Raw genomic sequence first — 12,567 nt, forward strand, 5'->3', positions numbered from 1 at the left:
GTGACATGGCACTGTTCTCATGTTGTATCTTGCAAGTGGGTATTCATTTTTGCTGCATGGAAGTGTGTCTTTTGATGACACTGCATTGGTGGTGTTTGTGTAGGTAGGGATGCACACATTGTGACTCTTCCAGATGAACAAACTCAGGCTGCTATGGTTCTGACAGTTGACTGTCCATTAATTCATCAGAATTGTTAGATTGAGTCATCATTGATTGTCAGATGGTATGTGCCAGGGCTGTGTGCACTCCACAGGAGTGTGCTTTCTATGTGAAATAATTAGCCACCAGCTGCGTACGGGCTGCCTCACCCCGTGCCCTTTCCCCTCTCATGCACAGCGGGCGTGCATGTGGTTGGGGATATGGGGGCACCACCATGTCCACAGCCAGGCCCCGGCGTGTTGCAACATTGTGCAGGACACATGCTGCCACTATGATCCTGCACACTACTGGGGGAGTGTATAACAGCTGCCCACCAGAACGGTCAAGGGAGCAGAAGCGTGACTTGAGCACTCCGAATGTGCGCTCCACTATGCCCCGTGTTGCAATATGGCCTGTGTTGTATCTTACCTCGGGAGGCGTGATGGGGTTCCGAATTGGCGTCATCATGTGTGTGCTCAGAGGGTAGGCACTGTCCCCTGGGGAGGTGGTGATGGGGATCATTAGTGGGGTATTGGCATTACTCTGTATCTGTCATGCATGCGTGTGCTGTGGCATTTCTACTCACCAAGCAGCCATGCATCACCATGTCGCCCAGCTTCCATGTCCCGGTTTAGGGTTGACATCCTGTAAATGAAGCTGTCGTGGGTGGACCCTGGATAGTGGCATGCACTGAGGTATTGATTCCCTTGGCATCACATACTACCTGGACGTTGATGGAATGCCAGTGCTTGCGGTTTCTATATATTTGCTCAGATGCCCTGGGGGGACGTAGAGCCACATGGGTGCAATCAATGGCACCTAGCACTTTGGGGAATTGTGCCACCCTGTAGAAATCTTGGCTGACAGCCTGCCTTTCTGCAGGTGTTCTGGGCAGGTATATGTGCCTGCGGACTGATGGGTGTGCAGTGATGATGGCCAACACCCGGTGTAGGCACCGTGACTGCGTGGCCTGTGACATCCCCCCCGCCCACTATGGCACTTGTCCGCTGAAATGATCCAGTAGCCAAGAAGTGCAGTACATTGAGGACCTTCTCCAGGGGGCTGAGTGCTTGGGAGCACAGGGTGGGTGATGTAAGGTCATCCTCCCACTCACTGACCAGGTCGAGTATTATGTGTGGTGGAAACCTGTACCTCCCATACACCTGGTCATCAGGCATACCAAATAGGCTCGTTCTGGGTGTGAAGATTCTGGCCCTGACTATCCTTCTCCTCCTCCTGCGGTATCCCACGGCCACTGCTGCTAGGAACTGTATATTCATCCTGGCGTCTGAGCTTGTTTGTTGTTTGCGCACTCTTTTATGCTGTGCGGGACGTGCGCCTGCTTCATGCTGGCGTACGTGTTTCAGGATTGGACCTTTTATTTTTTTGGCGCGTTGTAGGCGACCGTGTAAATCTTCCAGCCCACCTCAGGAATACACGTAACACGCTCTCCCAGGCCCAGTCACGAGTAAATATATCCCGCCCACCCCTGGAATACACGTACCCCACTCTCACAGGCCCAGTCGCGTGTGGAACTTCACGCGCACACCGAAATACACGTACCCTGCAAATTCACGTGTGGAACTTCCCGCGTACCCCGAAATACACGTACCCTGCTGGTATCGCGTGTGGAAGTTCACGCGGACCCATAATACACGTACCCTGATGGAATCGCATGTGAGACTACCCGCGCACCCCTGGAATACACATACCCAGGCAAATCGCACGGCTGGGGGGTGGGGGTGCAGGGAGACAGGAGTGGGGGCCTGGTGGAGGGTGCCCTACAGTGCTGGGGAGTGGGGGTGCAGGGGGACATGAGTGGGGGCCTGGTGGATAGTGCCCCTGGATGCAGGGGGGTGGGGGTGCAGGGGGAGAGGAGTGGGGGCCTGGTGGAGGGTGCCCCTGGATGCAGGGGGTGGGGGTGCAGGGGGACAGGAGTGTTGGCCTGGTGGAGGGTACCCCTGGATGAAGGGGGGTGGGGGTGCAGGGGGACAGGAGTGGGGGCCTGGTGGAGGGTGCCCCTGGATGCAGGGGGTGGGAGTGCAGGGGGACAGGAGTGGGGGCCTGGTGGAGGGTGCCCTACAGTGCTGGGGGGTGGGGGTGCAGGGGGACAGGAGTGGGGGCCTGGTGGAAGGTGCCCCTGGATGCAGGGGGGTGGGGGTGCAGGGGGACAGGAGGGGTGGCCTGGTGGAGGGTGCCCTACAGTGCTGGGGGGTGGGGGTGCAGGGAGACAGGAGTGGGGGCCTGGTGGAGGGTGCCCTACAGTGCTGGGGGGTGCAGGGGGACATGAGTGGGGGCCTGGTTGAGGGTGCCACTGGATGCAGGGGGGTGGGGGTACAGGGGGACAGGAGTGGGGGCCTGGTGGAGGGTGCCCTACAGTGCTGGGGGTGGGGGTGCAGGGGGACATGAGTGGGGGCCTGGTGGAGGGTGCCCCTGGATGCAGGGGGGTGGAGGTGCAGGGGGACAGGAGTGGGGGCCTGGTGGAGGGTGCCCCTGGATGCAGGGGGGTGGGGGTGGAGGGGGACAGGAGTGGTGGCCTCCTGGTGGAGGGTGCCCTACAGTGCTGGGGGGTGGGGGTACAGGGGGACATGAGTGGGGGTACTGGTGGAGGGTGCCCCTGGATGCAGGGGGGTGGGGGTGCAGGGGGACAGGAGTGGGGGCCTGGTGGAGGGTGCCCCTGGATGCAGGGGGGTGGGGGTGGAGGGGGACAGGAGTGGTAACCTGGTGGAGGGTGCCCTACAGTGCTGGGGGGTGGGGGTGCAGGGGGGCAGGAGTGGGGGCTTGGTGGTGGGTGCCCCTGGATGCAGGGGGGTGGGGGTGCAGGGGGACAGGAGTGGGGGCCTGGTGGATGGTGTCCCTGGATGCAGGGGGGTGGGGGTGCAGGGGGACATGAGTGGGGGCCTGGTGGAGGGTGCCCCTGGATGCAGGGGGGTGGGGGTGCAGGGGGATAGGAGTGGTGGCCTGGTGGAGGGTGCCCCTGGATCCAAGGGGGTGGAGGTGCAGGGGGACAGGAGTGGTGGCCTGGTGGAGGGTCCCCTACAGTGCTGGGGGGTGGGGGTGCTGGGAGACATGCGTTGGTGGGCAGTAGTGCAAGGTGACATGTGGGTTGGCTGGGGGGCATGGCAATGGTGGATGGGCTGCCTGCGGGACATTTGCAGGGGTGCAGGGTAATCCCCTGTGGTGTGGGCCGCCTGAAGGGGCTGTGGAGGGTGTAGAGGGAACAGCTGGGAGGACACACACGGCCAATTCACGTGTGGGACTCGCCGGCACCCCCGAAATACACGTAGGCTGCTGGATTCACGTGTGAAATTTTCCGCGCACCAGGAGTACACGTACCCTGCTGAAATTGCGTGTGGAACTTCACGCGCACCCTGAAATACACGTACCCTGCAAATTCTCGTGTGAAACTTCCCGTGCACCCAGGAATACACGTGCCCAGGCCAATCGCGTGTGGAACTTCCCACGAACCCCATAATACACACACACGCTATTTTTCACACAGCGGGTATCCGTGTTTGTCGGTACCCCTTTGCACCTAATTTGTCCTAGAGGGCCACTGTATGGATCATTCATCATAGCTGTATATGGGTGCTTTTTGTTAGCGCACATTTTGGCGCACATTTATTTCAGGCGCAGGGCCTGCTTTCTTGTGGCGTACTTGTTTGGCACTGCGCGCGTCTTTGCCCGTGCGCTGGTTTACCCTATTCAATTCCATGAATACGAGTTGTAGGCGAGCGTGTGGGCGTTCCGCGCACTTGCCTCCTGTACTTCCCCCGTGACGCCCATATTTTCACGCATTGTTCCCCATTCCGAGTTTTACGCCCCGTGTTCTGCCTACTTTTGTAATGAGCGCCGCGCTATGTGCGATTTCGCAGCGGCCGTGGCACATCCGTTGGATGACCTGTGCGCCGGCATGCGCCGTGCACTTTTTCAGCGCACATCCAATATTTTCCTCGCGCACGGACTTCCATGAATCGATGTGCGCTGGTTTCCCTGGGATTTTCGCAGTTGCACTGCGATTTTCGCACTTTTACTGCGAATCGCACGTTTTGGCACCTCTGCGCGGGAATTTTCGGCGCACATTAATTCCATGAATTGGCCTGACAGTATGCATCCATGCCATGTTTTCCCATTCATATAAGGCAAGTATAATGCAAGCTGACATTAATGGCTCAAGGTGTAGCTATTATAGCAATAGTTAACATTCGAGAACAATACGGGAATAAGAAAGGTTACTGTAAAAATGTTTTGCTAAGCTATAATGTTATGAAATTGGATTCATTATTTAGACAGGGGTAGCCAATATCCTCTGTAGCAGATAGAATGTGAATAGCATCATTTCATATCTTGCCCAATCTCAATCTGTTGTCAGCCAAGAAGTAACAATGTGTGCGATCTAGCAAGGTTAGCGATGAATGAAAAATAAAATGTAAAGCATCCTATTTTGACTGCGTAAGACTAAAGTTACCATGGTACCATGGGTGTTCACTAGGACATGAGAGGCAGTTCAATTCAAATAACAGAATAGTACATTGTTATGAACATAACAATAAAGACACATTCAAACAACTGTTACGCTCATCTGGTCTCTGCGGGGGCGTTGGGGCACAGTTAGAGCCCTCCCTCGAATTGGCTCCCCTGTATCGGCTGTCTTCCCCAGCTGCTGCGGAGTATGTTGCTCTGGATACTGGTATCACCCCTGGGAGAGGAAGAGAGGTATTGGGGATGGTGCCAAGGTATTATTTATTCCCTCGCCCCTTTCGTGCCAAAACGGAGTGTGCAAGAGCCTTCCCATGCAAGCTCACCTGTTATTTTGTAATGCTGGGCTCTCCGTCCTGTTTTCTTCAGCAGGGGCGCGTACAATGGGTCTAGTTGCTTCACTGCCCCGCAAAGTGGCGATCCAGGCCGGCTGTGAACAATCCACTTGGAGGGTAAGTCTTTGGTTGTAGTTATTGTTCGTTTTTCAATAATGTCTTTAACAATGAGTCTTGACTTGATGGTAAGTAATAATGATGTCTTGTAATATCTCTGCTCTTCTCTAGGTGTGAAGATGATATATCGGAAGCGTGGAGCGGAACCTGGGATTCCCCTAAGGATGATGGACTCTCAAAGTCAACAGGTAACTGGCCGTTATAATGGAAGTCAAGACTCAGGTATGATGCGGCCAAGAGTTTGTTATTATGAGGTTCTGAACTGTTGTGTGATTTTCCCCTTGTAGGAGTAGTCAGACGGCGTGGAGCAGAGTCTGGATGCTTGAAGACAGTTCAGCGGCTCTGGATGAAGATACCGCATTGAAGCGGAGAAGAAGCGAAGACTCCTGCCACGCTGGAAGTCCGAATTGGGTGAGAAAAGGCCCGACTCTGATGGAATGCAGGTACAGTGCGCGCACAGCGATGGAGTGGCTGGAATCAGGTAAGCACACCTTCAGCGATGGAGCGGCTGGGATCAGGTAAGCACGCCTTCAGCGATGGAGCGGCTGGGATCAGGTAGGTGCGCCTCAGTGATGGAGCAGCTAGGATCAGGAAGGTAAGATGATCTTCAGAGGATTGAGTACCGGAATCAAGGTGAAGAACAGTGGTAAGCGTCACGCTGCTAAGCAGAGTAACGCGAAGCGAGGGTATGTGGTTGGGCTGGTCTTATATAAGCTGTCTCTGGCCCCTCCCTTTAGCCACGCTTTGTGGCTCCACCTTGCCCAGCCCAAGGAATCCAGCATGTGCCTCCCAATGCTGTTTTATGGCCCTGCCCTGCCCTGATTCACGTGCCTTAGGCACAGATTGTGCAAATCACACATTTCCATGAGCCTGGCACCAAAGGCTCCAGGACTGGGTCCATGTGGACCCTGGGGGTGATGAAGTTGTGGGTCCTTGCCCAATGGCCATGACAGTACTCCCCTGCAAGGCTCCTCTCATGGGGGCCATTCTCCACGGTCCTGGTTTGGCAGGATTGTCACGGTGAAATCGCCTGATTAGTCGAGGTGCATGGACAAATTACAATGGTTCCCAAGTGCGATCTTGAGGTCCATAGACTTCCCAATCAATTAAATAGTATAGTTTTCCTCGTACCATTTTCGAGTCCAGGATGCTTTTAATCTCGTACTCAGGTTCTCCTTCGATAATTTCTGGCTCTGGAGGTTTTTTGATTCTTGTTTTGTGCTTGACAGGCTTCAGGAGGGAAACGTGAAACACTGGGTGAATTCGCATATTGGCGGGTAGATCAAGTTTTACCACGGCTGGGTTGATAATGGCCTTGATAGGATAAGGTCCAATATATCTGGGACGGAAGACCTGAGGCCCCTTCAGTGGTATATTTCTGGCAGCCAACCATACTTTATCCCCAATATGGTAATGTGGGGCTTCCCTTCTATGCCTGCCAGCAAACTTCTTTTGTTGCTCCTTGGCTTTGGTTAAATTCCTGGTTGCTTCTTTCAGAGTTTGAGTAATTGTCTTATGTAGGGAGGTGATTGCTGGCATTTCTAGCTCATCAAGCTGGTCAAAGGAGGATGTCAGAGGATGTCAACCATTCATAATATAGAATGGGGTATGTCCAGTGCTGGTGTGGATGGAGTTATTGTACGCACATTCAGTTAACCAGAGAATGTCCTTCCAGGGTCTTTCGGTTTGCTGCAGAATGCATCTCAGGTATTGTTCCAGCATCTGGTTGTTTTTTTCCATTTTACCATCGGTTTGGGGATGGTGACTGGTGGAGAGGCGGAGGTCAATTTGCGCTATCTTGTAACAACTCCTCCAAAATGCTGAGACAAATTGCGTTCCTCGGTCAGAAACCAATACCGAAGTAAAACCATGTAGCTTGACTATCTGTTCTAGGAATACAGTTGCCAGAGCTCCAGCGGTCGGAAGACCCTTAAGGGGAATAAAGTGTGACATCTTGGAGAATAAATCTACCACCATTAAGATTGTGTTGAAGCTGTCGCAAGAAGGTAACTCGGTAATAAAGTCCATGGATAATGTGTGTAATGGGACCGGTGGTATAGCTAGTGGATGCAACAATCCTGCGGGACTTGACTTTTGGGATTTCTGTTGTGCGCAAACTCCGCAAGTAGTAACAAATTGGGTCACATCTTTTCTCCAGGTTGGCCACCAATAACATTTTCTGATCTTGGCTCGGGTCTTAGTAATTCCGGGGTGCCCCTCCATAAATGATTCGTGGTAGTTTGCAATGATCTTGTTTTGAGTTTCTTTGGGCCTCATTATGAGTCACTCGGTATGTAAATAACGGTGGCGGTAAATCCGCTGCAATCGTTGTTTCCATACCGGGTGATCTCGAGTTCTGCAGGCGGAGGTGTCATTCCCGCAATGTCTGACCTGGCGGGTTTAAGACCACCCGCCTGCAAGCGGAACTGGAAACACTGGCACCATCACGAGATGGTGCCGGTGTTTCCACTTCCCCATTCCCATTGAGTCCTGTGGGACTCAAAGGGAATGGGGACTTACCGAATTCCACCTCTAGAATTCACGGGTCACCGGGGTTGTAATGCCCCAGTAATTCCGGGACTCACGGAGGCGGAACGGTAATATGAGTCCAGCGGTAACCTGCCAGAATTTCAGGCATGGTTACTGCCGGACTCGTAATGAGGCCCTTTGTCTTTGATGTATAGTCTCCCTTGGAAATAGGGTAAGTTATCCTTAATGGAGTACTGGTTCCCCTTGCGTAACCATTCTTGTTGGTCTGGAGTCTGGAGGTCAATCTTCAGATCTTCCCAGCAGGCCGTTACTGTGATCTGATTTTGAATTCGCTCTTCTGGGATGATAAATACTGGTTCTGATGGCATAAACACTTCTTTCTCCTCTCTCATTCGTGACAGAGCATCTGCCTCTCGGTTACGCACTTCAGGCCGATACGTGATCACATGATCGTACTCCACGAAAAAGAGAGAAGATTGGGCCTTGGCAGTTTTCAAATATTGCAGATTACGATGATCTGTAATAATGGTGACAGTATGTCTAGCTTCTTGAAGATAGTGTCTCCATGTTTTAAGGGCTCCTTTGATCGCCAGCAATTCTTTGTTGGTTATGGCATAGTTCTTTTCTGGCGCTGTAAACTTGTGAGACCAAAATACTATGGGGTGTACTTGTCCCATGTCTGGATCCTTTTGCGACAATACTGCCCCCATGGCCACACTGGAGGCATTGGTCTCAACGATATAGGGCAGATCGGGTCGAGGATGCCGAAGGATGGGTGCTGAATTGAAAGTCAATTTTAATTCCAGGAAGGCCTTTTCTGCATCGGGGGACCAAGAAAACTTCTTATTCTTTTTTAGCAAAGAAGTGATAGGGTGAACGATTTGGGAAAATCCCGTAATGAATCGCTGGTAGAAATGAACAAATCCAAGTACACTTTGCACTCCCTTGACCGATGTCGGGGACAGCCACTGAAGAATAGCCTCTACCTTACGAGTGTTCATGTGCACTCCACGTGGGGTAAGCAAGAAACCCAGTAACTCGACTTCCGTGACGTGGAAGGAGCATTTTTCCAGCTTGGAAAATAGTCGATGTTGGCAGATCTTTTCCAGAACGGCTCATACATGTCCCACATGGTCTTCTTTGGATTTTGAATTGATGAGGATGTCATCAATGTAAACTAGGACACAAATATCCAATAACTCGTGGAGTACATCATTCATAAAGAACTGAAATACTGCTTGTGCGTTGCATAGCCCAAAGAGCATAAGCTGGTACTCAAAAAGACTGTACTTGGTTTTGAATGCGGTTTTCAATTCGTCGCCTTTTTTCACTCTTACCAAATGGTAAGCTCCCCTTAGATCCAAATTTGTAAAGATTTGTGCATTCTTTACTTGATAAAGTAGTTTGGGAATAAGCGGCACGGGGTACCTATTTTTCACGGTGATCTGGTTTAATGCCCTATAATCTATACAAGTTCTGAGGTCCCCTTCCTTCTTTGGCATGAAGAAGAGCGCTGAAGAAGCGGGGGACTTGGACGAACGAATGAACCCATTAGCTAAATGCTGGTCTAGGTACTTTCTTAGGTGCTGATTTTCTTGCTCAGTCAGAGTGTAGATTCTGCTGCAGGGAATTTGTGCTCCGGGGACCAAATCGATTTGGTAGTCATAAGTTCTGTAGGAGGTAGGGTATTAGCGTGTTCCTTTTGGAACACGTCCAGAAAATCTTGATATTCGGGGGGTAATGAACCAACAATTCCAAGGATGGATTTTCGTTCGAGCTGTAGTTTCCTCCCATCCCCATCCCTGTGGTAACAGCGTTTTGCACATTCCTGAGGGAAGGTCAACTTCCTGGTGCGCCAGTCGATCATTGGGTTATGGGATTCAAGCCACGGCATTCTGAGGATCATTTGAAACTGGGGGGTGTTAGGAAAGATTTCTTAATTGTGGGTAATTTTCCTTCCATGTGGCAACCCCTAAACTTTTTGCTGTTGTTTTTCACCTTGTTCTCGACTTTGCCAGAGAAGTGCAGCCTTCTGCCGCACTCCTCTGGGCTTTTGCTCTATTCTTACGGGGAAACTGACATGCCCTTAAGACAGTCAGTACCGGGAAACGCTGTTTTCCGTAGTTTCTTTTATCATGTTGCGGCTTTCGTGCAACATGACACAAGAGGGCACTGTAAGCTAAGTTACTGCTCTCTTGGGTCTCTAGCCTTCTACAGGCCCTAGATACTCTTTTTGGATTGTAACTGATTGTTGCAAGTGATTCACAGACGGGAATGGTGGCAGCGATCGTTTCTTGTGTTTTGAGCTCCTTTTGGCGTTTTAAGCGCGTTTCTCACGCTTAGCCCAAAATGGTGGCCTGGCTCCCAAAATGGCCAGACCACGAGGCTCCTTTGTCCTGTCCGCTGATCGTCTTGCTCCCTTCACCTTCCCCAGGTCGAGCCGACCCGGGGCCTTCCTTATTTGGGCATGTACTTTCCCGCGAAACACGGATGCTTTCGCGGGCTTCTACATGCCTGGTGTGTGCCTCCAGGATGTGGGCTGGGATGTCTGGTCCCAATACACATCCTGGATGCCAGAGAGTCTAGGGTGGTGTGAATGCCTGGGACCACCGTGGTCCATGATAGGTCCACGTATGGTGTGAGTGTTGATGAGCGGATCTCCCATTGGGTCCCCTCCGTTTTGGCGCGAAGGGAACCATGGATAACAGGGGGCTGGAAACACCACTACCACGTCGATCTCCTGAGTTCTCACGAACGAAGGAATACAGGAGCCAAGTATCCTGCAACCAAGAGGCTGAACCGAGGAATCGCTGGTGACCCGCTGAAGGACTGCTCCTCTGCACTGCTGTCGCCTTGTGAAACCCTTTCTACCTTTGATCGAACCGGAAGGCCTGCACTGGTACTTCGGCCCTTGGAATAGCGGGAACAATTATTCTCGGCATCTTCACGCATCTTCACCATCTCCTGCTCGTAAGCCTTAGGAAGCATCTCTGGGCCATCCAGCAGACTGACCAGCCTACACAGAAGTCTTGCTCTGTAACCGCCGCCAGGTTGTGTAGTATTTCGAGTCCTTGTCACTCTCACATGATTCGTAAACTTGGCGTTCCCAGGTCTGAAGTGAGTAGTGTACATTTGGCTCCGATACCCACGGCCGCTCCGTTGCCCTGCTGTGGTAACAAACTGTGCGGGTCCACTTCGTTTGGGACGTCTTTTACTCAACTCTGCTGCTGCAGACTCAACACGACGACGAGACGTCCCCTGCTCTCCTGAACCTGCCAGCGACTGAAACTGACGCGGAGAAGCCCGGGTCTGCTTGCATCGGGGACCGGTGAGTAGCATAGCTAGGAACTGGTCGCCCTCCTGCAGAAGCCCATAGCTTTTCCCCGCTGTGTCAAAACAGCACGCCTTTCCGTACTCGCGCTCTGCTTCTGCCCACAGTGGAGGCTGCGCTTGAGTCGCGGAACTCTGTTCTTCTTCGTTCGTGCACTAAACTAAACTCCCTGATTTCCCTCGAAGAGACTCCCCTTTTGCCCGTTGACACCAGCGTGTGCAGGTACTTTTGAGCACAAGGCTCCACTCTTCGTAGGGCTCGGACTTCCTTTTAGTTAGGTGCCTCTGAAGGCGGACTGGGTCTAAGCATTATTTCGCACTGCCTGTTTTCCTTCCCTTTTAGGTGGACTACACATTTCGTGCATCTAACGCTTGAGACTTGTTTGTATTTGTATATATATTGTATTGGTATGGTATGTGTTGGTTTACTAGAGTTGTATTGTGATTTCTCGCTACGGTCATTGTTTTAAAGGCCTTAGAATAAATGTGTATATACTTTTAATATAATACCTGTTTGGAGTAGTATGTAAGTGTCCTTGCTTTGTGTGCTCATTGCGGGCTTTCAGTCACCCTCACCCCTCTTGAGACCTAGTCTTGACCGCCGCGATCGCTACCCTGATTGGTCTGGCTTGTCCAGAGCTTACCCTGTTCCAAGTAATTAGGTTGGCCTTCTGAACTTCTGCGCCACCAGGACAGAGTTCAGAAATCCTTCTTAAAAAATTGGTGTACAGCGGTGGGATACGACTGAAGGTATCCAGTGTTGCGCACAAACTAAGGCATTTCAAGTTATTCCTACCAGGACACGTAGTGAATTGTTGTAGTATAACTTTAAAAAGGCCATAGTGCTATCTAACAGTATGGAAACAAATACCTTGTTAACTTTAAATGCTTCCAAATCAGAAACATTGAAAAAGATGTGTGCGGAGAGAGGTGTTTCCTCTCAAGGCACGAAATTGGATATGATCCAAAGAATCGTGGCGTGGCAAGAAGCGCAGCTTGACGCTATAACTTCTGAGGACAGTGCGGAAGGAGGTGGGGCTGCTCTCACTGGTAGAACCGACGGTTCTGCCGCTGCACTGATCCACCGCGACCACGAGGACAGGGAGGATGAGATGTCTAATGTTTCCTCTGCCAGTGCTGATGGGGAGGCTATGCTTGAATTCAAGAAGCAAGAGCTGCGGTTTAGGCAGAAGGAGCTTGAATTCAGCATAGCCGAACTAAAAATCGAACAGGCAGAAAAACAGAAAGACAGGGATCACCAGTTGGAACTGGCCAAGCTTCAGGTTGCAAATGGGTCCAAGGGTCCTGGACATGGGTCCGGGGCCTCCTCTCATCCACGGTTTCCGAAAGATCTGCTCAGTGTGTATGAAGAAAGGAATGACATTATGGACTGGCTGAATGCGTTTGAGTATGCATGCGAAGTTCAACAAGTTGAAAATGCTGATAAGATTGCCTGGTTACTCAGCAGACTGCCCCATTCTGGCTGTAGTGCCATTATGGAAATGTCGAAAGCTGAGCGAGCTGATTTCGCAATGTTAAAGCAAACTCTCATTTTAAAGTTTGGAAAGACTCCGGCCCAATATTTGAAACGATTCAGAGAGTATAAGAAAAAAGAAGGTGGTACTTGGGTATCTTATGTCACAGAATCCTTAAAAAACTTAACTGGCTGGGTCGAAG

The sequence above is a fragment of the Ambystoma mexicanum genome, chromosome 12 (genome assembly GCF_040938575.1).
Source record: "Ambystoma mexicanum isolate Mex_15411 chromosome 12, UKY_AmexF1_1, whole genome shotgun sequence".
In the NCBI taxonomy this organism is placed as follows: domain Eukaryota; kingdom Metazoa; phylum Chordata; class Amphibia; order Caudata; family Ambystomatidae; genus Ambystoma; species Ambystoma mexicanum.